Here is a 21820-nt window from a genome sequence, read left to right as displayed (position 1 = left end):
GATCATTTATCCCCTCCCCTATTAAAAGTTCGAATCACCCCACTTTTCCCATAAAAAGTGCGGAAATGTCCAAATTATAAAAAGATATTGTTAGTTAAACCGCACGGTCAATGGCGTACGAGCCAAAAAATTCCAAAGTCCAAAATAGCGCATTTTTGGTCATGAAAATTTTTTTATAAAAAGCGATCAATAAGTCCTATCAATACAAAAATGGTACCGATAAAAACTTCAGATCACAGCGCAAAAAATTAGCCCTCATACGCCCCATACACGGAAAAATAAAAGTAATAGGGGTCAGAAGATGACAATTTTAAACATATTAATTTTCCTGCATTAAGTTATGATTTTTCCAGAAGTACGACAAAATCAAACCTATATAAGGAGGATATCATTTTAATCGTATGGACCTACAGAATAATGATAAGGTGTAATTTTTACCGAAAAATGTACTGTGTGGAAACAGAAGCCCCCAAATTTACAAAACTGCGTTTTATTTTTTCCAATTTTGTCTCAATGATTTTTTTCTGTTTCATCGTAGATTTTTGGGCAAAATTACTGACGTCATTACAAAGTAGAATTGATGGCGCAAAAAATAAGCCATCATATGGATTTTTAGTTGCAAAATTGAAAGTTATGATTTTTTAAAGGCAAGGAGCAAAAAACGAAAATGCAAAAACGGAAAAAACCCCGGTTCTTAAGGGGTTAAATGAGTACTCCAGTGTAGAACAACTTATTCCCTTTCTGAAGGATAGAGGATAAGATTCAGATCTGGGGGGTCCGACCGCTGGCCAGAGAGCGCGTGCCAACACCCCCCCTCAATACAGCGCTGTGGCAGAACTGGAGATTGCCGAAGGCAGCAGTCCGGCTCTGCCATAGCGCTGTATTGATGGGGTGTGTCGGCTGCCAGTTTGTGCGTTGGTCGACACGTGCTCTCTGGCCAGCGAGCCAGGGCCCTGTACGGGAGATCGCGGGGGTCCCAGCGGTCAGACCCCTCGCGATCTAGAACTTATCCCCTATCCTTAGGATAGGGGATAAGTAGCTCTACACTGGACTACTCCTTTAACTTCAGTAATGGAGGGATGCTCTGGCTTCTCTATTTCAGTGATCCTCAACCTGTGGCTCTCCAGCTGTTGTAAAACTACAACTCCCATGCTCAGGTTAGGGAACACTGCTCTATTTCTTATAATAGACTGCCAATATCAACAATATCAACATTGCTGTAGTGCGTTTACCATGGAGCCCAAATGGGTTACCCTTCCTGAACTTCATTCCTAAAAAGGCCACCTGTTTCTATTAAACCCACTTAATAGACTGGCACATTGGAGTATTGGCTACAGTTTACCACTTCCACCAGCCTTCTGCTGCCATTGTTCTTAAAGGGAACCTGTCATATTTTTCATCCTGCTGAATCACGAGATATTGGGATAGTCCCTGGCGATTTCTGCCTGTCCCATTGGTGCCTTTTTGATAGAGCTCTTCTTGTAAGGAAACAGGAAGAGAGATCAATCATGGCTTATGGGAATAAACTGCTGGGGACCACCTTTTTAACTTGTGGTTCGGGCAGTATGAAAGTGGTGACAGATTCCCTATAACACTGTTCTGATTGAAAAAGATGCACTGTCAGATCAGTTTGTTACATTGAAGCACCATCCATGTCTCCTCCTCCATTCTGGGGGCCTCTGCAATCTCTATTTCAGGAGATTGCCTGACCCTGTGACACTACAACTCTCATCATGCCCTGGCAGCCTTTTAGAGAGCCATTGGTTGGAGCTAGGGCTGCTCGATATGGGGAAAATGTGCGATTGCGATTTTGTGCCTAAATATTGCGATTTCGATATGCGATGCGATATACTAAAAAATTAATTAAAAAAGGTGAAATCCCCCATTTCATGTCCAATCGCCTCCATTTCACACCTACCCATTTTATGCCCACCGCCTATTTCACATATCCCCTTGTCACATTCTTCCCCCCCACCTTGTCACATTTGACAACAACTGGAGGCCCCCTGGTTGGGAAACACTGACTTTGTATTTGAATTAGTTTTTACCTGCTCTGGCTGGCCCCGCCACGGGAGCAGATAATCGCATGTTTTCCCGGGGGGCCGTATCGCTATATCGCAAAAATCGCGAGTCGATTGCCATATATCGTGCAGCCCTAGTTGGAGCAATGTTTCCCCAATCAAGGTGCCTCCAGCTGTTGCAAAACTACAACTTCCAGCATGCCTGGACAGCTGTTGGTTGTTCGGGCATGCTGGGAGTTGTAGTTTAACAACAGCTGGAGGTGCCCTGGTTGGGAAACACTGGGTTGAAGACTATTGCTTTAGAACAGTATTTCCCAACCTGTGGCTATCAAGCTGGGACTGCCATCATGACCCGACAACCTTCACTGCTCTAGAACAGTGATCTATTTCTTATAATACAAATTACTACAAAGCAGTAATGTGCCAGGAGTTACCAGGCGTATTCAGCTCCAGCCCACTGTATCCCATAAGAGGGGGGGGGTATTTGCTTCATACAGGATCAGATAACTCCCCCAACATAGCAACCTGTGCTGTGCCCAGCCTATATCTCCAGAGGGTAAAAATTCATGAGAGATATAGATTATATATATTTATGAAATTCTATGGGAGGGGGCGTGGCGGTCGTCAAGCCCCCTGTCATAGACTTGCATTAAGGGGATGGGCCATGATGTCATGAGGGGCGGAGCCATGACGTCATGCTGCTACGGGCCCTGTATCACCCGTCATTACGCACAGAGCGAACTCGCTCTGTGCAGTAATGATGGCGGGGTGTGGCAGCGGCGATCCCCGGGGTCCCCCGCAGCGGGACCGCGGCGATCTAACATCTTATCCCCTATCATTTGGATAGGGGATAAGATGCCAGGGGCGGAGTGCCCCTTTAAAAAAACTCTTTGGTTGTTTTTGCAGTATGCTTTGGGTCATTGTCCATCTGCACTGTGAAGCGCCGTCCAATGAGTTCTGAAGCATTTTGCTGGATATGAGTAGATAATATTGCCCGAAACACTTCAGAATTCATCCTGCTGCTTTTGTCAGCAGTCACATCAAAGAATACAAAACAACCAGTTCCATTGGCACCATACATGCCCACTATGCCATGACACTACCACCACCATGCTTCACTGATGAGGTGGCATGCTTAGGATCATGTTCCTTTCCCTCTCCATACTCTTCTCTTCCCATCACTCTGGTACAAGTTGATCTTGGTCTCCTCTGTCCATAGGATGTTGTCCCAGAACTGTGAAGGCTTTTTTAGATGTCGTTTGTAAACTCTAATCTGTCCTTCCTGTTTTTGAGGCTCACCAATGGTTTCCATCTTGTGGGGAACCCTCTGTATTCACTCTGGTGAAGTCTTCTCTTGATTGTTGACTTTGACATTTATACACCTACCTCCTGGAGTGTGTTCTTCATCTGGACAACTGTTGTGAAGGGGGTTTTCTTCACCAGGGAAAGATTTCTTCAGCCATCCTCCGGGTCTTTTGGTGTTGCTGAGCTCTCAGATGTGCTCCTTCTTTTTAAGAATGTTCCAAACAGTTGTTTTGGCCACACCTAATGTTTTGGCACTCTTTTTTTTTTTCAGCTTAATGATGGCTTGCTTCACTGATAGTGACAGCTCTTTGCATCTCATCAAGAGTTGACAGCAACAGATTCCAAATGCAAATAGCACACTTGAAATTAACTCTGGACCTTTTATCTGCTCATTGTAGGATAATGAGGGAATAATACACACCTGGCCACGGAACAGCTGAGAAGCCAATTGTCCCATTACTTTTGGTCCCTTAACAAGTGGGAGACACATATGCAAACTGTTGCAATTCTTACATTGTTCATCTGATTTGGATGTAAATATCCTCACATTAAAGCTGACAGTCTGCAGTTAAAGCACATCTTGTTTGTCTCATTAAGAAAATCAATTGTGGTGGTGTATAGAGCCAAGTGTTAGAATTGTGTTGATGTCCCAATATTTATGGACCCGAGTGTGTGTGTGTGTAATTATATATTATATATAGGCAGCACACCAGGATTCGTGCAAAATTAAAGTGCTTTTATTCCAAGGAATAAGACGACGTTTCAGCGATCTCACACCGCCATTTTCAAGACTTGAAAATGGGTGGGGGGGGGGGGGTGAGATCACCAAAACGTCATCTTATTCCTTAGAATAAAAGCACTTTAATTTTGCACGAATCCTGATGTGCTGCCTACATTTATCTTTATTGAAAAACAGACCAGATCACCGAGGTTTAAGGACTGTCACCCACTCAAAGCAGTTATTTGGAGGTGCTGCTTCAATTGGGATAGATTATATATATATATATATATATATATATATATATATATATATATATATATATATTTATATATAAATTTTACACACACAAAAAATAAAAATTATATATACATACACACTCATATATATATATACACACACACATATATATATATATATATATATATATACACACATATATATATATATATATATACACACACACACACACTATATAACAATATTTACAATCATATATACACAATATATAACAATCTTTACAATTATAAATGCACAAATAGTCTTCTCATATGTATCCATAACATTGGTCCATGCAGGAATTCATTGATATTTGTAGCACACTGCGGCCCCCTCCTCCCCCTTGGAGGACTATGGAGAGGGCAGCAGTAGTGAGCCCCCCTCACGTCCTTATGCCGGGCCATTGATGAGAAAGCCTCCCCGGCAGCCACTTCAGCCAGTGCAGCACAGGCAGGTCACGGGGTAAGGACACTCCACTGACACTCCATACTACACCACGTCTATGGGGCGCTATACTGTGCACATGACACACGTTACAGCCACATGTCACGTATGAAGCACAACCGTCCCCACACAAGTGCACTGACACAACGTAACGGGGCGGCCGCTGAGCACACGAGGAGGACATGCAGCCGCTCCTCACTGGACACAAATCACAGCGCTACTGACCGGTGACAGCCACTCACCTCTCCCGGGCGCGCTGTCTGTCAGAACAGAGGTGGATAACGAGGAGAGCCGGGGTGAGCCGTGTTCAGAGCTCCGGAGCACTGGATGACGGGCAGACAGGAGGTAATACCGGCTCACATGTGACCCGCGAGCCTTCTTTTTCCCTCACGAACTCTCCGTGAGCACAGCCGGCGTCAGCGCTAACCGTGAACGAGCAGCAGCGCGCCTCCGAGCGAGCGGGGAAGAGCCTGCGCGAGGGCGCGCAATCTACGCGAGCGCGCACCTGAGGCTCGGCTGACGTCACGTTCGGGAGCCCGTAAGCTGCGGCTAAAGCTACGTCGTGCAGAATTCAATGAGCAGGCGGCTTCACCCCGCCTCCCTGCGTGTGATTGACAGCTCATTACCGGGGACTTGTGTGTGCACGCCGGCTGGGGGCGCTGCGCTGTAGGAAAACTCAGATATAAGCTGAATGTATCAGGTTATCCACACAGATAGGGAAATGTTAATGGGAATAATATATGTAATAACCATAATCCAGTCATAGAGAGGAGGGGATACTTCTCACTCATGTCACTTGTTCCAGGTCATAATAAATGCAGTGGGCAAAGCAATTTTCCACCAGGGCCACAATTGATCACTACAAGTCTCAGTAAAATTGGCACCAATGTGCATCCTAATGTCTCCCTTTAACCCCTTAAGGACTCAGGGTTTTTCCGTTTTTGCACTTTCGTTTTTTCCTCCTTACCTTTTAAAAATCATAACCCTTTCAATTTTCCACCTAAAAATCCATATTATGGCTTATTTTTTGCGTCGCCAATTCTACTCTGCAGTGACATTAGTCATTTTACCCAAAAATGCACGGCGAAACGGAAAAAAAAATCATTGTGCGACAAAATCGAAAAAAAACGCCATTTTGTAACTTTTGGGGGCTTCCGTTTCTACGCAGTGCATATTTCGGTAAAAATTACACCTTATCATTATTCTGTAGGTCCATACGGTTAAAATGATACCCTACTTATATAGGTTTGATTTTGTCGCACTTCTGGAAAAAATCATAACTACATGCAGGAAAATTTATACGTTTAAAAATGTCATCTTCTGACCCCTATAACTTTTTTATTTTTCCACGTACGGGGCGGTATGAGGACTCATTTTTTGCGCCGTGATCTGAAGTTTTATCGGTATGATTTTTGTTTTGATCGGACTTTTTGATCACTTTTTATTCATTTTTTAATGTTATAAAAAATGACCAAAATACGCTTTTTTGGACTTTGGAATTTTTTTGCGCGTACGTCATTGACCGCACAGCTTAATTAATGATATATTTTTATAGTTCGGACATTTACGCACGCGGCGATACCACATATGTTTATTTATTTATTTTTTTACACTGTTTTATTTTTTTATGGGAAAAGGGGGGTGATTCAAACTTTTATTAGGGAAGGGGTTAAATGACCTTTATTAACACTTTTTTTTAACTTTTTTTTTGCAGTGTTATAGGTCCCATAGGGACCTATAACACTGCACACACTGATCTCTCATCCTGATCACAGGCGTGTATTAACACGCCTGTGATGAGCATTATCGGCGCTTGACTGCTCCTGCCTGGATCTCAGGCACGGAGCAGTCATTCGTCGATCGGACACCGAGGAGGCAGGTAAGAGCCCTCCCGGTGTCCGATCAGCTGTTCGGGACGCCGCGATTTCACCGCGGCGGTCCCGAACAGCCCGACTGAGCAGCCGGGATACTTTTAGTTTCACTTTAGAAGCGGCGGTCCGCTTCTAAAGGGTTAATACCGCACATCGCCGCGATCGGCGATGTGTGGTATTAGCCGCGGGTCCCGGCCGTTGATTAGCGTCGGGACCGACGCGATATGATGCGGGATCGCGGCGCGATCCCGCTTCATATCGCGGGAGCCGGCGCAGGACGTAAATATACGTCCTGCGTCGTTAAGGGGTTAAAGGAATTAAAGGGTATTTAAAAAAATTTTTTGTTATTGTTGCTTATAACTTATTCAGATAGTCCTAACTTTCTCTGCTGCCCATACAGTGGTCCCTCAAGTTACAATATTAATCGGTTCCAGGACGACCATTGTATGTTGAAACCATTGTATGTTGAGACCAGAACTCTATGGAAACCTGGTAATTGGTTCTGAAGCCACCAAAATGTCATCCAAAAATAGGAAAAAGTGAGTATTAAAGAAAAAATAAGTAGATAACTAATACAGATAAAGCAAATCCTTACATATAAAAGTAAGAAAGATCTGCTGGGAGCTGTAAATCACTATCTATGTCAGTGTTTCCCAACCAGGGTGCCTCCAGCTGTTGCATAACTACAACTCCCAGCATGCCCGGACAGCCAACGGCTGTCCGGGCATGCTGGGAGTTGTAGTTTTGCAACAGCTGGAGGCACCCTGGTTGTGAAACAATGGTTTATGTAGAGGACAGGAGCTTCTTCAGGGTCCTGTACAGTACACACAGTGTCCCAAATGGAGCCGCCCTTACTTGGTGTCCAAAGGAGCAGCTAAACCTGGCACAGGTAAGGAGTAGTACAGAACTTGTAGTTCCTCCCTGTACTGTAGGGGGCGCTACCAGACAGTGATTCAGTGTTTGTACTTCAGTAATAGACGTGATTTACCAGTAAAATGCCCATTCTGATTGGTCAGTTCCTCCAGTTGTGACATGTCTCACAGATCTGGACTGTCTGTAGCATTGTATGTTGAGTCTGGTTTCAAGTTACAAAGGTCCAGAAAAGACCATTGTATGTTGAACCTATTGTATGTTGAGGCCATTGTAAGGTGAGGGATCACTGTACAATGTTGCCTGCTGCTGCCCACACAATTGTGCCTTATTCCAATAGTGCATCTTCTGCTGCCCCTATATCCTGCATCTGCTATGAAGAAATCATAGTGCCATATCCTGCAGTGCTACAATGTTTACACAACTGCCAAAAAAGTCTAAAACGTCCACCTTGGCTGTTTTTGGCTTCCCAAGCACTTCAAGCAGCCATGAGCAGGTTGGAGGGCATTGTAAGCGCTCAGTCTCAAGTTAGGTTCAGGTCCCAGAGTTAGGACCGGCATGCATCTAGAGGACATTTATGTCATAAATGTTCTAGATGGGAATACATTTTTAAAGGGATACTACTGCACACTACTTTAAAACGTATCCCCATCTGCAAAATTGGGGATGTGTCTGACGCGGGGGCTCAGAATAGGCCCCTTCTCTTCCAGTGCATGGAGCGACATGTTGGCACACTCTCCATGTACTGTATATGGGAGCCCCTGGAGATACCTGAGTACTGCGCTTGTGTATGTCTACCACCCCCATCAAGAATGCAAGGAGCACTATGGACAGGTAGAGGCCCCATTCTAAAAAATTGCGGTGGTCTGGCCTCAGAAATATGTGATACATTTTATAGTAGTGAAGTACCCCTTTAAGGAATTGTTAGTATTATCCCCTTAAAGGGGTTATCCAGGAAAAACCTTTTTTTTATATATCAACTGGCTCCAGAAAGTTAAACAGATTTGTAAATTACTTCTATTAAAAAATCTTAATCCTTTCAGTACTTATGAGCTTCTGAAGTTTAGGTTGTTCTTTTCTGTCTAAGTAATCTCTGATGACACGTGTCTCGGGAACCGCCCAGTTTAGAAGAGGTTTGCTATGGGAATTTGCTTCTAAACTGGGCGTTTCCCGAGACACGTGTCATCAGAGATTACTTAGACAGAAAAGAACAACCTTAACTTCAGAAGCTCATAAGTACTGAAAGGATTAAGATTTTTTTAATAGAAGTAATTTACAAATCTGTTTAACTTTCTGGAACCAGTTGATATATATATAAAAAAAGTTTTTTTCCTGGAATACCCCTTTAAGATTTTTTAATAGAAGTAATTTACAAATCTGTTTAACTTTCCAGAGCCAGTTGATTTATTTAAAAAAAGGTTTTGCCTGGAATACCCCTTTAAGGACCCAAGGTTTTTCCATTTTTGCACTTTCATTTTTTCCTCCTCCAAAAAATCATAATTCTTAAAATTTTGCACCTAAAAATCCATATTATGGCTTATTTTTTGTGCCACCAATTCTACTTTGTAATGACATCATTTACAGCGAAACGGAAACAAAAATCTTTGTGCGACAAAATTGAAGAAAAACACCATTTTGTAAATTTTGGAGGCTTCCGTTTCTACACAGTACATTTTTCGGTAAAAATGACACCTTCTCTTTATTCTGTAGGTCCATACGATTAAAATGATACCCTACTTATATAGGTTTGATTTTGTCGTACTTCTGGAAAAAATCATAACTTCATGCAGGAAAATTAATACGTTTAAAATAGTTTTTATTTTTTTTATTTTTCCGCATACAGGGCGGTATCAGAGCTGATTTTTTGCGCCGTGATTTGAATTTTTTAGGGGTACCATTTTTGTATTGATCAGACTGATTCAAACTTTTATTAGGGGAGGGATTAAATGATCTTTAACTTTTTTTTTTCCACTTTTTTTTGCAATGTTATAGCCCCCATAGGGGGCTATAACACTGCACACACTGAACTTTTATATTGATCATTGTTATCCCATAGGATAGCGTAGATCAATGAGTCTGCCACTTGACTGCTCATGCCTGGATCTCAGGCACAGAGCAGTCATTCGGCGATCGGACACACAGGAAGAAGGTAGGGACCCTCCTTGTGTTCTCCAGCTGTTCAGTAGAAGTATTGGAGAGAAAAAGCTGCGTTGGCGCTCCCAAGGAAGTAACCCAAGTCAAGGTTATTGATGCAAAATAATTTATTCTTACAGCATAAGAAATCAAATAAAATAATAAATATAAAGCAAGACGCGTTTCGGGAGTCACAGCTCCCTTTTTCAATTGCAGGTGGTTGCTGTATCAATTGAAAAAGGGAGCTGTGACTCCTGAAACGCGTCTTGCTTTATATTTATTATTTTCTTTGATTTCTTATGCTGTAAGTATAAATTATTTTGCATCAATGCCCATGACTTGGGTTACTTCCTTGGGAGCGCCAATGCAGCTTTTTCTCTCCAATACTTCTACATTACTCTACGGACTCTCCTCTGGGCTCCGTCCTCACGCTGCTGACCTGCATACCAATCTACCATCACCGGTAAGGAAAATGCTACCCCCACCTTGGTACCCACCTATACCGGATAAAGACCTACACCGCACCCAGCGCTACCTCCGCTTTTTTCCTCCATTTTATTGCTCTCCAGCTGTTCAGGACACACCACAATTTTGCCGCGGCAGTGCTCAAACAGCCCACTGAGCTAGCCAGGAGTAGTTTCACTTTAGAGGTGGCGATCAACTTTGAACGCTGCGTCTAAAGGGTGATGCCGCGCGCTATTAACCCTTTAGACGCAGGTACGCCCTGGGTCCTTAAGTGGTTAAGCTTGCCCGACATATTTTATGATCACCTAGTCATCCCTTTCAGGCTGCCTAAACTACAAGTCATCAGGATGGTCCCCTGATCTCTCCTTATACCCAAAATAGGAAGAGAGCTATCAAATCTAGATTGTCGAGGTGGGGAAAAGCCATTAGGAAAGACCCCAATGACATGTGGTAGAGATTATATGAAATTGATGACAGGTTCCCTTTAAATTAAAGTCATGTGAACCTGCTGACTCTGAGGAAATCAGCCAAGCATCTCTTGTGTATGGTGGACTCCCAATTCTCCCTTGAAGAGGAAGAAAAGAGTAAGGTATGTTGTGTTTGAACATCCTCTGTTCCTATCTTGGGGAGATAAGTCCGCACCAAAGGTTTCAGGGAGTGATTATCTTCCAACAGCTGTCCAGGCATGCTGGGAGTTGTAGTTTTGCAACATCTGGAGGGCCACAGTTTGGAGACCACTGCGCTGAACTAAATAATTAAGCTTGCTACTGAAGTACTGCAGGTGCAGATCTTAAAGCGTATCTGTCAAATCACCCCCCCTAAAAAAAAAACTGTTATATGTTGCTCAGTATCTCATCCTGATCATGTACATGTAATCTTTATGTGTCTATGACCAATATTTCTCTTTAGAATTCACTTTATTTACTTGGAGTGATTGCAAAGTGACCTGCAGACCTATCAATCATGAAGTGTGTCCATGACGTAGGTGATGACACGTGGACACAGCCGGACTAGTATGTATCCCAGGAGGCAGTGGGGGCAGTTCTTTGACTGGCTTTTTCAGTATTAAATACTGAAATTTTTTTAAGAAAGCAACTGCAAAACCTATTGGTTATACATGCTTTACAACATATCAAAAGTTTTTATATCTGACAGTGCCCCTTTAACAAAACACAATAAATTGAATCAGAAAGTATACTGGAAAAATGTGTAGCTTTTATTTGATATATTTTATTTGAGATATATAGCTTGTGGGGGTGTAGGGTATATGGGGTATAGCTGTGCAGTGGTGAAAGGGTGCTGGTTTAACCCTTAACTGTTGTGATGCCAGGGTGAGGGCTACTCTGTATATTCGTGTCCTATCGCCACCCGTCCCAAGAGCGATTGGGAGGAATAATAAATGATTGTCCACAACCGGAGGTTTCAGAAAACTGTCAGAACTTTTACTGCAGGTTTTATGCAGAAACAAACAGGAACTGTCTTTGTACAATCAGAGTCTATGAGGATCCTGACAGTTGGTTGGGACCTTGTGAGTTTTAAGCTCAGGAGATTTATATGTGCTGTTCCGCTGGATTTAGGGGATTAAGTTTAGGTCCAGCAGTCACGCGGACTTTAGCAGGGAGTTGTATTATAACTCACAGTTTAGTATTATCAGGCTTCGGCCTGGTCTTGTCTTTGAAAGTTGCATGGATCTCTACTCTCTGCTAGTCCGGAACCCAAGAAAGTGAGGATTGGCTGGCAGCTCCCTTATATGGGCAGGGGCTGGCTTGAGCTCATTGGTCCATACCATCTGTCATTCACTTTACAAGGAATTATGGTCTAAACATGTGACCATACACGTGACCTAGGAAGGTCCTGCGACACTATATTCAACATTAAATATATAATTACATATACATGTAAACATCATAAAATTAAAGAAGGAAGAGGTGACTAGGGGCTATCCCATCAGGAGGATGCTACTGGAACGAAGTAACTGTTACGCCGAGCGCTCCGGGTCCCCGCTCCTCCCCGGAGCGCTCGCTTCACTCCCTCCGCTGCAGCGCTCCGGTCTCGTCCTCTGACCCGGGGCGCTGCGATCCTGCTGCCAGCCGGGATGCGATTCGCGATGCGGGTAGCGCCCGCTCGCGATGCGCACCCCGGCTCCCCTACCTGACTCGCTCCCCGTCTGTTCTGTCCCGGCGCGCGCGGCCCCGCTCCCTAGGGCGCGCGCGCGCCGGGTCTCTGCGATTTAAAGGGCCACTGCGCCGCTGATTGGCGCAGTGGTTCCAATTAGGGTTTTCACCTGTGCACTTCCCTATATTACCTCACTTCCCTTGCACTCCCTTGCCGGATCTTGTTGCCTTAGTGCCAGTGAAAGCGTTCCTTGTGTGTTCCTTGCCTGTGTTTCCAGACCTTCTGCCGTTGCCCCTGACTACGATCCTTGCTGCCTGCCCCGACCTTCTGCTACGTCCGACCTTGCTTCTGCCTACTCCCTTGTACCGCGCCTATCTTCAGCAGCCAGAGAGGTGAGCCGTTGCTAGTGGATACGACCTGGTCACTACCGCCGCAGCAAGACCATCCCGCTTTGCGGCGGGCTCTGGTGAAAACCAGTAGTGGCTTAGAACCGGTCCACTAGCACGGTCCACGCCAATCCCTCTCTGGCACAGAGGGTCCACTACCTGCCAGCCGGCATCGTGACAGTAGATCCGGCCATGGATCCCGCTGAAGTTCCTCTGCCAGTTGTCGCTGACCTCACCACGGTGGTCGCCCAGCAGTCACAACAGATAGCGCAACAAGGCCAACAGCTGTCTCAACTGACCGTTATGCTACAACAGTTGCTACCACAGCTTCAGCAGTCATCTCCTCCGCCAGCTCCTGCACCTCCTCCGCAGCGAGTGGCCGCTCCTGGGATACGCTTATCCTTGCCGGATAAATTTGATGGGGACTCTAAGTTTTGCCGTGGCTTTCTTTCCCAATGTTCCCTGCATCTGGAGATGATGTCGGACCTGTTTCCCACTGAAAGGTCTAAGGTGGCTTTCGTAGTCAGTCTTCTGTCCGGAAAAGCCCTGTCTTGGGCCACACCGCTCTGGGACCGCAATGACCCCGTCACTGCCTCTGTACACTCCTTCTTCTCGGAAATCCGAAGTGTCTTTGAGGAACCTGCCCGAGCCTCTTCTGCTGAGACTGCCCTGTTGAACCTGGTCCAGGGTAATTCTTCCGTTGGCGAGTACGCCGTACAATTCCGTACACTTGCTTCAGAATTGTCCTGGAATAATGAGGCCCTCTGCGCGACCTTCAAAAAAGGCCTATCCAGCAACATTAAAGATGTTCTGGCCGCACGAGAAATTCCTGCTAATCTACATGAACTTATTCACCTAGCCACTCGCATTGACATGCGTTTTTCTGAAAGGCGTCAGGAACTCCGCCAAGATATGGACTCTGTTCGCACGAGGCGTTTCGTCTCCTCGGCTCCTCTCTCCTCTGGTCCCCTGCAATCTGTTCCTGTGCCTCCCGCCGTGGAGGCTATGCAGGTCGACCGGTCTCGCCTGACACCTCAAGAGAGGACACGACGCCGTATGGAGAACCTCTGCCTGTACTGTGCTAGTACCGAACACTTCCTGAGGGATTGTCCTATCCGTCCTCCCCGCCTGGAAAGACGTACGCTGACTCCGCACAAAGGTGAGACAGTCCTTGATGTCTACTCTGCTTCTCCACGTCTTACTGTGCCTGTGCGGATGTCTGCCTCTGCCTTCTCCTTCTCTACAGTGGCCTTCTTGGACTCTGGATCTGCAGGAAATTTTATTTTGGCCTCTCTCGTCAACAGGTTCAACATCCCAGTGACCAGTCTCGCCAGACCCCTCTACATCAATTGTGTAAATAATGAAAGATTGGACTGTACCATACGTTTCCGCACGGAGCCCCTTCTTATGAGCATCGGATCTCATCATGAGAGGATTGAACTTTTGGTCCTCCCCAATTGCACCTCGGAGATTCTCCTTGGACTTCCCTGGCTTCAACTTCATTCCCCAACCCTGGATTGGTCCACTGGGGAGATCAAGAGTTGGGGGTCCTCTTGTTCCAAGAACTGTCTAAAACCGGTTCCCAGTAACCCTTGCCGTAACTCTGTGGTTCCTCCAGTAACCGGTCTCCCTAAGGCCTATATGGACTTCGCGGATGTTTTCTGCAAAAAACAAGCTGAGACTCTACCTCCTCACAGGCCTTATGATTGCCCTATCGACCTCCTCCCGGGTACTACTCCACCCCGGGGCAGAATTTATCCTCTCTCTGCCCCAGAGACTCTTGCCATGTCCGAATACGTCCAGGAGAATCTAAAAAAGGGCTTTATCCGTAAATCCTCCTCTCCTGCCGGAGCCGGATTTTTCTTTGTGTCCAAAAAAGATGGCTCCCTACGTCCTTGCATTGACTACCGCGGTCTTAATAAAATCACGGTTAAGAACCGCTACCCCTTACCCCTCATCTCTGAACTCTTTGATCGCCTCCAAGGTGCCCACATCTTCACTAAATTGGACTTAAGAGGCGCCTATAACCTCATCCGCATCAGAGAGGGGGACGAGTGGAAAACGGCATTTAACACCAGAGATGGACACTTTGAGTATCTGGTCATGCCCTTTGGACTGTGCAATGCCCCTGCCGTCTTCCAAGACTTTGTCAATGAAATTTTTCGTGATCTGTTATACTCCTGTGTTGTGGTATATCTGGACGATATCCTAATTTTTTCTGCCAATCTAGAAGAACACCGCCAGCATGTCCGTATGGTTCTTCAGAGACTTCGTGACAACCAACTCTATGCCAAAATTGAGAAATGTCTGTTTGAATGCCAATCTCTTCCTTTTCTAGGATATTTGGTCTCTGGCCAGGGACTACAGATGGATCCAGACAAACTCTCTGCCGTCTTAAATTGGCCACGCCCCTCCGGACTCCGTGCTATCCAACGCTTTTTGGGGTTCGCCAATTATTACAGGCAATTTATTCCACATTTTTCTACCATTGTGGCTCCTATCGTGGCTTTAACCAAGAAAAATGCTGATCCCAAGTCCTGGCCTCCTCAAGCAGAAGACTCCTTTAAACGACTCAAGTCTGCCTTTTCTTCGGCTCCCGTGCTCTCCAGACCTGACCCTTCCAAACCCTTCCTATTGGAGGTTGATGCCTCCTCAGTAGGAGCTGGAGCTGTTCTTCTACAAAAAAATCCTTCCGGGCATGCTGTCACTTGTGGTTTTTTCTCTAGGACCTTCTCTCCAGCGGAGAGGAACTACTCCATCGGGGATCGAGAGCTTCTAGCCATTAAATTAGCACTTGAGGAATGGAGGCATCTGCTGGAGGGATCAAGATTTCCTGTTATTATCTACACCGACCACAAGAACCTCTCCTACCTCCAGTCGGCCCAACGGCTGAATCCTCGCCAGGCCCGGTGGTCTCTGTTCTTTGCCCGATTTAATTTTGAGATTCACTTTCGTCCTGCCGATAAGAACATTAGGGCCGATGCTCTCTCTCGTTCCTCGGATGCCTCAGAAGTTGATCTCCCTCCGCAACACATCATTCCACCTGACTGCCTGATCTCCACTTCTCCTGCCTCCATCAGGCAGACTCCTCCAGGAAAGACCTTTGTTTCTCCACGCCAACGCCTCGGAATCCTCAAATGGGGTCACTCCTCCCATCTCGCAGGTCATGCGGGCATCAAGAAATCTGTGCAACTCATCTCCCGCTTCTATTGGTGGCCGACTCTGGAGACGGATGTTGGGGACTTTGTGCGAGCCTGCACTATCTGTGCCCGGGATAAGACTCCTCGCCAGAAGCCCGCTGGTTTTCTTCATCCTCTGCCTGTCCCCGAACAGCCTTGGTCTCTGATTGGTATGGATTTTATTACTGATTTACCCCCTTCCCGTGGCAACACCGTTATTTGGGTGGTCGTTGATCGATTCTCCAAAATGGCACATTTCATCCCTCTTCCTGGTCTTCCTTCTGCGCCTCAGTTGGCTAAACAATTTTTTGTACACATTTTTCGTCTTCACGGGTTGCCTACGCAGATTGTCTCGGATAGAGGGGTCCAATTCGTGTCTAAATTCTGGAGGGCTCTCTGTAAACAACTCAAGATTAAATTAAATTTTTCCTCTGCATATCATCCCCAGTCCAATGGACAAGTAGAAAGAATTAACCAGATCCTGGGTGATTATTTGCGACATTTTGTTTCCTCCCGCCAGGATGACTGGGCAGATCTCCTTCCATGGGCCGAATTTTCGTATAACTTCAGGGTCTCTGAATCTTCCTCCAAATCCCCATTTTTCGTGGTGTACGGCCGTCACCCTCTTCCCCCCCTCCCTACCCCCTTGCCCTCTGGTCTGCCCGCTGTGGATGAAATTTCTCGTGACCTTTCCATTATATGGAGAGAGACCCAAAATTCTCTCTTACAGGCTTCTTCACGCATGAAGAGGTTCGCGGATAAGAAAAGAAGAGCTCCCCCCGTTTTTTCCCCTGGAGACAAGGTATGGCTCTCCGCTAAATATGTCCGCTTCCGTGTCCCTAGCTACAAGTTGGGACCACGCTATCTTGGTCCTTTCAAAATTTTGTGTCAAATTAATCCTGTCTCTTATAAACTTCTTCTTCCTCCTTCTCTTCGTATCCCTAATGCCTTTCACGTCTCTCTTCTCAAACCACTCATCCTCAACCGTTTTTCTCCCAAATCTGTTCCTCCCACTCCTGTTTCCGGCTCCTCGGACGTCTTCTCGGTCAAGGAAATTTTGGCTGCCAAAAAGGTCAGAGGGAAAAATTTTTTTTTAGTAGACTGGGAGGGTTGTGGTCCTGAAGAGAGATCCTGGGAACCTGAGGACAACATCCTTGACAAAAGTCTGCTCCTCAGGTTCTCAGGCTCCAAGAAGAGGGGGAGACCCAAGGGGGGGGGTACTGTTACGCCGAGCGCTCCGGGTCCCCGCTCCTCCCCGGAGCGCTCGCTTCACTCCCTCCGCTGCAGCGCTCCGGTCACGTCCTCTGACCCGGGGCGCTGCGATCCTGCTGCCAGCCGGGATGCGATTCGCGATGCGGGTAGCGCCCGCTCGCGATGCGCACCCCGGCTCCCCTACCTGACTCGCTCCCCGTCTGTTCTGTCCCGGCGCGCGCGGCCCCGCTCCCTAGGGCGCGCGCGCGCCGGGTCTCTGCGATTTAAAGGGCCACTGCGCCGCTGATTGGCGCAGTGGTTCCAATTAGGGTTTTCACCTGTGCACTTCCCTATATTACCTCACTTCCCTTGCACTCCCTTGCCGGATCTTGTTGCCTTAGTGCCAGTGAAAGCGTTCCTTGTGTGTTCCTTGCCTGTGTTTCCAGACCTTCTGCCGTTGCCCCTGACTACGATCCTTGCTGCCTGCCCCGACCTTCTGCTACGTCCGACCTTGCTTCTGCCTACTCCCTTGTACCGCGCCTATCTTCAGCAGCCAGAGAGGTGAGCCGTTGCTAGTGGATACGACCTGGTCACTACCGCCGCAGCAAGACCATCCCGCTTTGCGGCGGGCTCTGGTGAAAACCAGTAGTGGCTTAGAACCGGTCCACTAGCACGGTCCACGCCAATCCCTCTCTGGCACAGAGGGTCCACTACCTGCCAGCCGGCATCGTGACAGTAACTCTGACTTTGGGGACCACCATACAAGGTACGGTATACCATACGGTACCGGGACACCACACACACACACATATATATATATATATATATATATATACCTTTATCTGTTACAAATGCAATTTTAAATACGTATGTTAACCAGGGAATCAAAGCTGGTAACTGGTATACAGACTATTATGTCTGCTTAGTGTGGACTTTTAGTTATAAAGCAGCTGGAGGTGTAATGGGTAACAAACCTTGCTATAGCTGCACCTATTTATCCTGCTGCTATTAATTTTCTCTAATTATAATGGAATGCAATGATTTGCCAATATACCCTGCTGATGGAGATAATAAAAAAAACCAGAAATAGTTTTGCAGGTGTAAAAAGTATAAGTGATCTATGATTCCTTGTTCGTTCTCTTTCCCATAGAGCCCGCTGCCTCAGGCACATGCAGATAAAGCAACTTTGCTATAAAGCTGACAAAATAATCAGCCCAGACTTTTTCTCTTTGCTTCAGAAAGAGAGTCATCATTTCTAGACTGCACCATTGCTTCTGGCTCTCACAGTAGCTACAGAAGTCTGGCCCCTGTGGAAGAAAACAGAGGAGAAAACATGGGATTATTGATTAACACTGTCTTGCTGATGGGCATGCCTATAGATCTGTACTGATGAGCCCCTACCTTTCTTCGGAATGTCTTATTTTCCAGTGATTGGCTTTTTAAGATCTAAATTTCATGCATCTTATACTGTCAAATATTTTGGTCAACAGCTTAACATTCTTTCTTTTATTTGAACATTGTTCTTTTCAGAGATATAATACAAGTGGAGATGAGCCATATTTTCATAGGTTGTACAGAATTAGAAAAACATGTCTGCTTTCTTAAAGGGGTACTCCACCGTCACGCCCCCTCCCATAGACTTGCATTGAGGGGACGGGGCGGGACATCACACGGGGGCGGAGTCGTGACGTCACGAACTTCCGTTCCCGAGGTCGGGACCCAGACCCTCCAGCTCTTCCGGACCAGAAACAGGTGGGTGCCGCATGCTATATTGTGGGGGTCCCCAGCGGCGGGACCCCCGCGATCAGGCATCCAAAGGATATGGGATAAAATGTCTAGGGGTGGAGTACCCCTTTAAAAATAAAAAAGCACCGCATCTTTATACAGCTTGTGTAACGCCGAGCGCTCCGGGTCCCGCAGCTTCCCCAGAGCGCTCGCGGCGATATACTAATAGCAGCGCTCCGGTCTCTGACCGCGAGCGCTGCTGTGTTCATGCCGGCAGGGACGCGATCCGCGTGGTGGGTCAGACCCGTTCACGGATCGCGCCCCATTCTACTCACCCTCCTCCTCCTGTGGCTGTCTCGTCCCGGTGCGCGCGGCCCTGCTCCCTAGGGCGCGCGCCGATGTTCTAAGATTTAAAGGGACAGTGCACCGCTAATTGGTGCCTGGCCCAATTAGTTCAATCACCTCCCTACACATAAATACTCACTTCCCCTTCCCTTCCTTGCCGAATCTTGTTACCTTGTGCCCTGAGAAAGCGTTATAGTGTGTTCCCAAGCCTGTGTACCCAGACGTTCTGCTGTTGCCCCTGACTACGAACCTCGCTGCCTGCCCTGACCTTCTGCTACGTCTGACCTACGCCTCTGTCTAGTCCTTGTGTACCGCGCCAGTCTCAGTTGCCTGAGAGGTCGAGTCGCTACTGGGGAACATGACCTGGTAGTTACCACTGCAGCAAGTCCATCCCGCTTTGCGGCTCTGGTGAACACCAGTAACTGCTTAGAACCGATTCCCCAGTACGGCCCGCGTCATCGCCTCTCTGGCACAGAGGATCCACCTCCAGCCGCTAGTCCGGACCCTGACAGCTTGAGTGTGGTGTTGCAGCTTCACCTCCGGCACTTCAAATGCATTCAAATCTAATACAAGAGATAACCGGTGAAAGGGTGTGGTGCTGTTTTTAGAAGAAAGCAGCCATGTTTTTATAATCCTGTACTAACCTGAGAATCTTTGTAAATTCTCCAGTCTCATCTGAACACAAGCCCATCCTGGGATACAATGCATGTATTGAGAATGCAGTTTTTAAAGAGGAGCAATATGAATTCTTTCTCTAGGGGCGCTGTAGTGAAAAAGGTATAGTTTGGTTGTGGCTGGGCTCCATCTTGTTGGTATTACAGTAATTGTTTGTGTTCTCTCTGATTCCTGTTAATGTTCTTCCCCATCACAGCTAATGTCTGCATACAGTCTGGCTGACTAGTTCATTGGCTTATCTTTTCCTCATTTCTGTAAAATGGTGTGACCAACATCCAGCATTGAAATTATTTTCCATTTTTAAAATACTCCACTCTGTATTTTCTAAAATTTTTCTGAGAGTTTTCACAAAAAACAAAAAAACTATTTTTCCATGGCTTAAAAATTTCTGGCAATTTTACATCTCTAAATGAGGGTATGTGTAGGGATATTACAGGGGCCGCTAGCTTAGTTTCCTTGTCAGCTTAGTTTAGGGGAAGATAGAGGGAAAAATATGGAACTTATTTAGCTCCCTCCAGTGTTGTCTTTGTTTATCATTTTCAGTTGAGTATTATCCATTATGAATCATCATTTAAATGGGCATTGTCACTACAAAAATCTTTGACATGTCAAAAGATTTGATTAGTCAATGTCTAAGTGTTCAGACCCCCACTAATCAACAGTTATCTGCTTTGTGTGACATGATAAACGTATTTATATTTTTCAGTATCGAATATTGATTTAAGTAAAAATTAAGTAAAAATGTATGTTATGAAGATGAATATCCTTTTCTGTTTTTATATTCAGAGCTATTTATTCTTAGTCCTGTATTAGTCCTGAGGTAGTTTATAAGATCACATGATCAGGGAATTCCATCCATGTTCTAAAGAATTCTATAGAAGTCACATCTGTTTCCTTACGTAGCAGATAGATCCCACAGGACTCATCTTTTTTACAATGCGATGGAAGCTTGTCAATCTGTGGGGATGTAGTACCATGGGGGGAATTTATCATTGTTGGTGTTGGTAAATGCTTTTTGTTCACCTTTATTTTGTTTAGTGCTAATGTGTATATGAACCAAATTTATTAAATGGTCGCTTTGCATTTAATACATTTTGTGCATGTACACATTTCCAGAATTGCCACATCAGTACACCACATTCTATAGTTTACTTGTGCAAAATTTTGCAATTTTTCTACACTCGGAAAAGCTAAGCTATGTCAGGGGGGGTGTATATTTGCAACTTTTTGGAGGTGTTTGCTAAATGTGCGACAATTAAAAATATGTAGGTAATAAATCAGTTACCACAATAATTGTCAAAGTAAAACTGACTCCAAAAGTGCGGTTTGCCAAAGCCACAACATTTTTGTGCAATAAGTCTAATTCATGGGCATCACCCAATGAGTTGCATTAGAAAAATTACTGCAATTTCTGAGGTCAGGAACAGCTTACAGCATTTTGGGAGCCTAGCTAAAAAAAGAAAAACTGTTAAAAGAAGAGTCATAATTTTCCTATTAAAGGGGTATTCCAGGCCAAAACTTTTTTTTATATATCAACTGGCTCCGGAAAGTTAAACAGATTTGTAAATTACTTCTATTAAAAAATCTTAATCCTTCCAATAGTTATTAGCTTCTGAAGTTGAGTTGTTATTTTCTGTCTAACTGCTCTCTGATGACTCACGTCCCGGGAGCTGTGCAGTTCCTATGGGGATATTCTCCCATCATGCACAGCTCCCGGGACGTGACATTATCAATGAGCAGTTAGACAGAAAACTTCAGAAGCTAATATCTATTGGAAGGATTAAGATTTTTTTAATAGAAGTAATTTACAAATCTGTTTAACTTTCCGGAGCCAGTTAATATATATATATATAAAAAAAAAAAGGTTTTGCCTGGAATACCCCTTTAAGTTCTATTAAAGGAGTAGTCTTGTGAAGAAAAACGAATCCCCTATCCAAAGGGTAGGGGATAAGTTTTAGATCATGGTGGAGGATTTGACCACCACCCCCCCACCCCCACGATCTCCTGTATGGAGCCCCGGCTATCTACCAGAGCGGCACGTCATGACCCCCGCCCGAAGCGGGGGCCGCCATGCCGCCTCCATATAGCTCTATGGGAA

At 45.6% G+C, this 21820-nt stretch overlaps 1 protein-coding gene across 7 annotated transcripts in view; it reads right to left on the bottom strand.

The window, feature by feature from the left end:
• Positions 1-5275, bottom strand: part of PALS2 (protein associated with LIN7 2, MAGUK p55 family member) — a 192031-nt gene extending 186756 nt beyond the window's left edge. For 2 of the 7 annotated variants that reach the window (XM_056519816.1, XM_056519819.1), the window contains exon 1: positions 4993-5274. The gene's annotated coding sequence lies outside the window, so the exon portion shown is untranslated. Of the gene's footprint in view, positions 1-4709; positions 4731-4992 lie in introns of those variants that run through there. The other 5 variants (XM_056519815.1, XM_056519818.1, XM_056519822.1 and 2 more) reach the window with 4 other exon arrangements.
• Positions 5276-21820: the final 16545 nt, after the last annotated feature.

The sequence above is a fragment of the Hyla sarda genome, chromosome 5 (genome assembly GCF_029499605.1).
Source record: "Hyla sarda isolate aHylSar1 chromosome 5, aHylSar1.hap1, whole genome shotgun sequence".
Lineage (NCBI taxonomy): Eukaryota > Metazoa > Chordata > Amphibia > Anura > Hylidae > Hyla > Hyla sarda.
The sequence above is the reverse complement of the archived record's forward strand: the minus strand, read 5'-3'. Positions and strand labels throughout refer to the sequence as shown.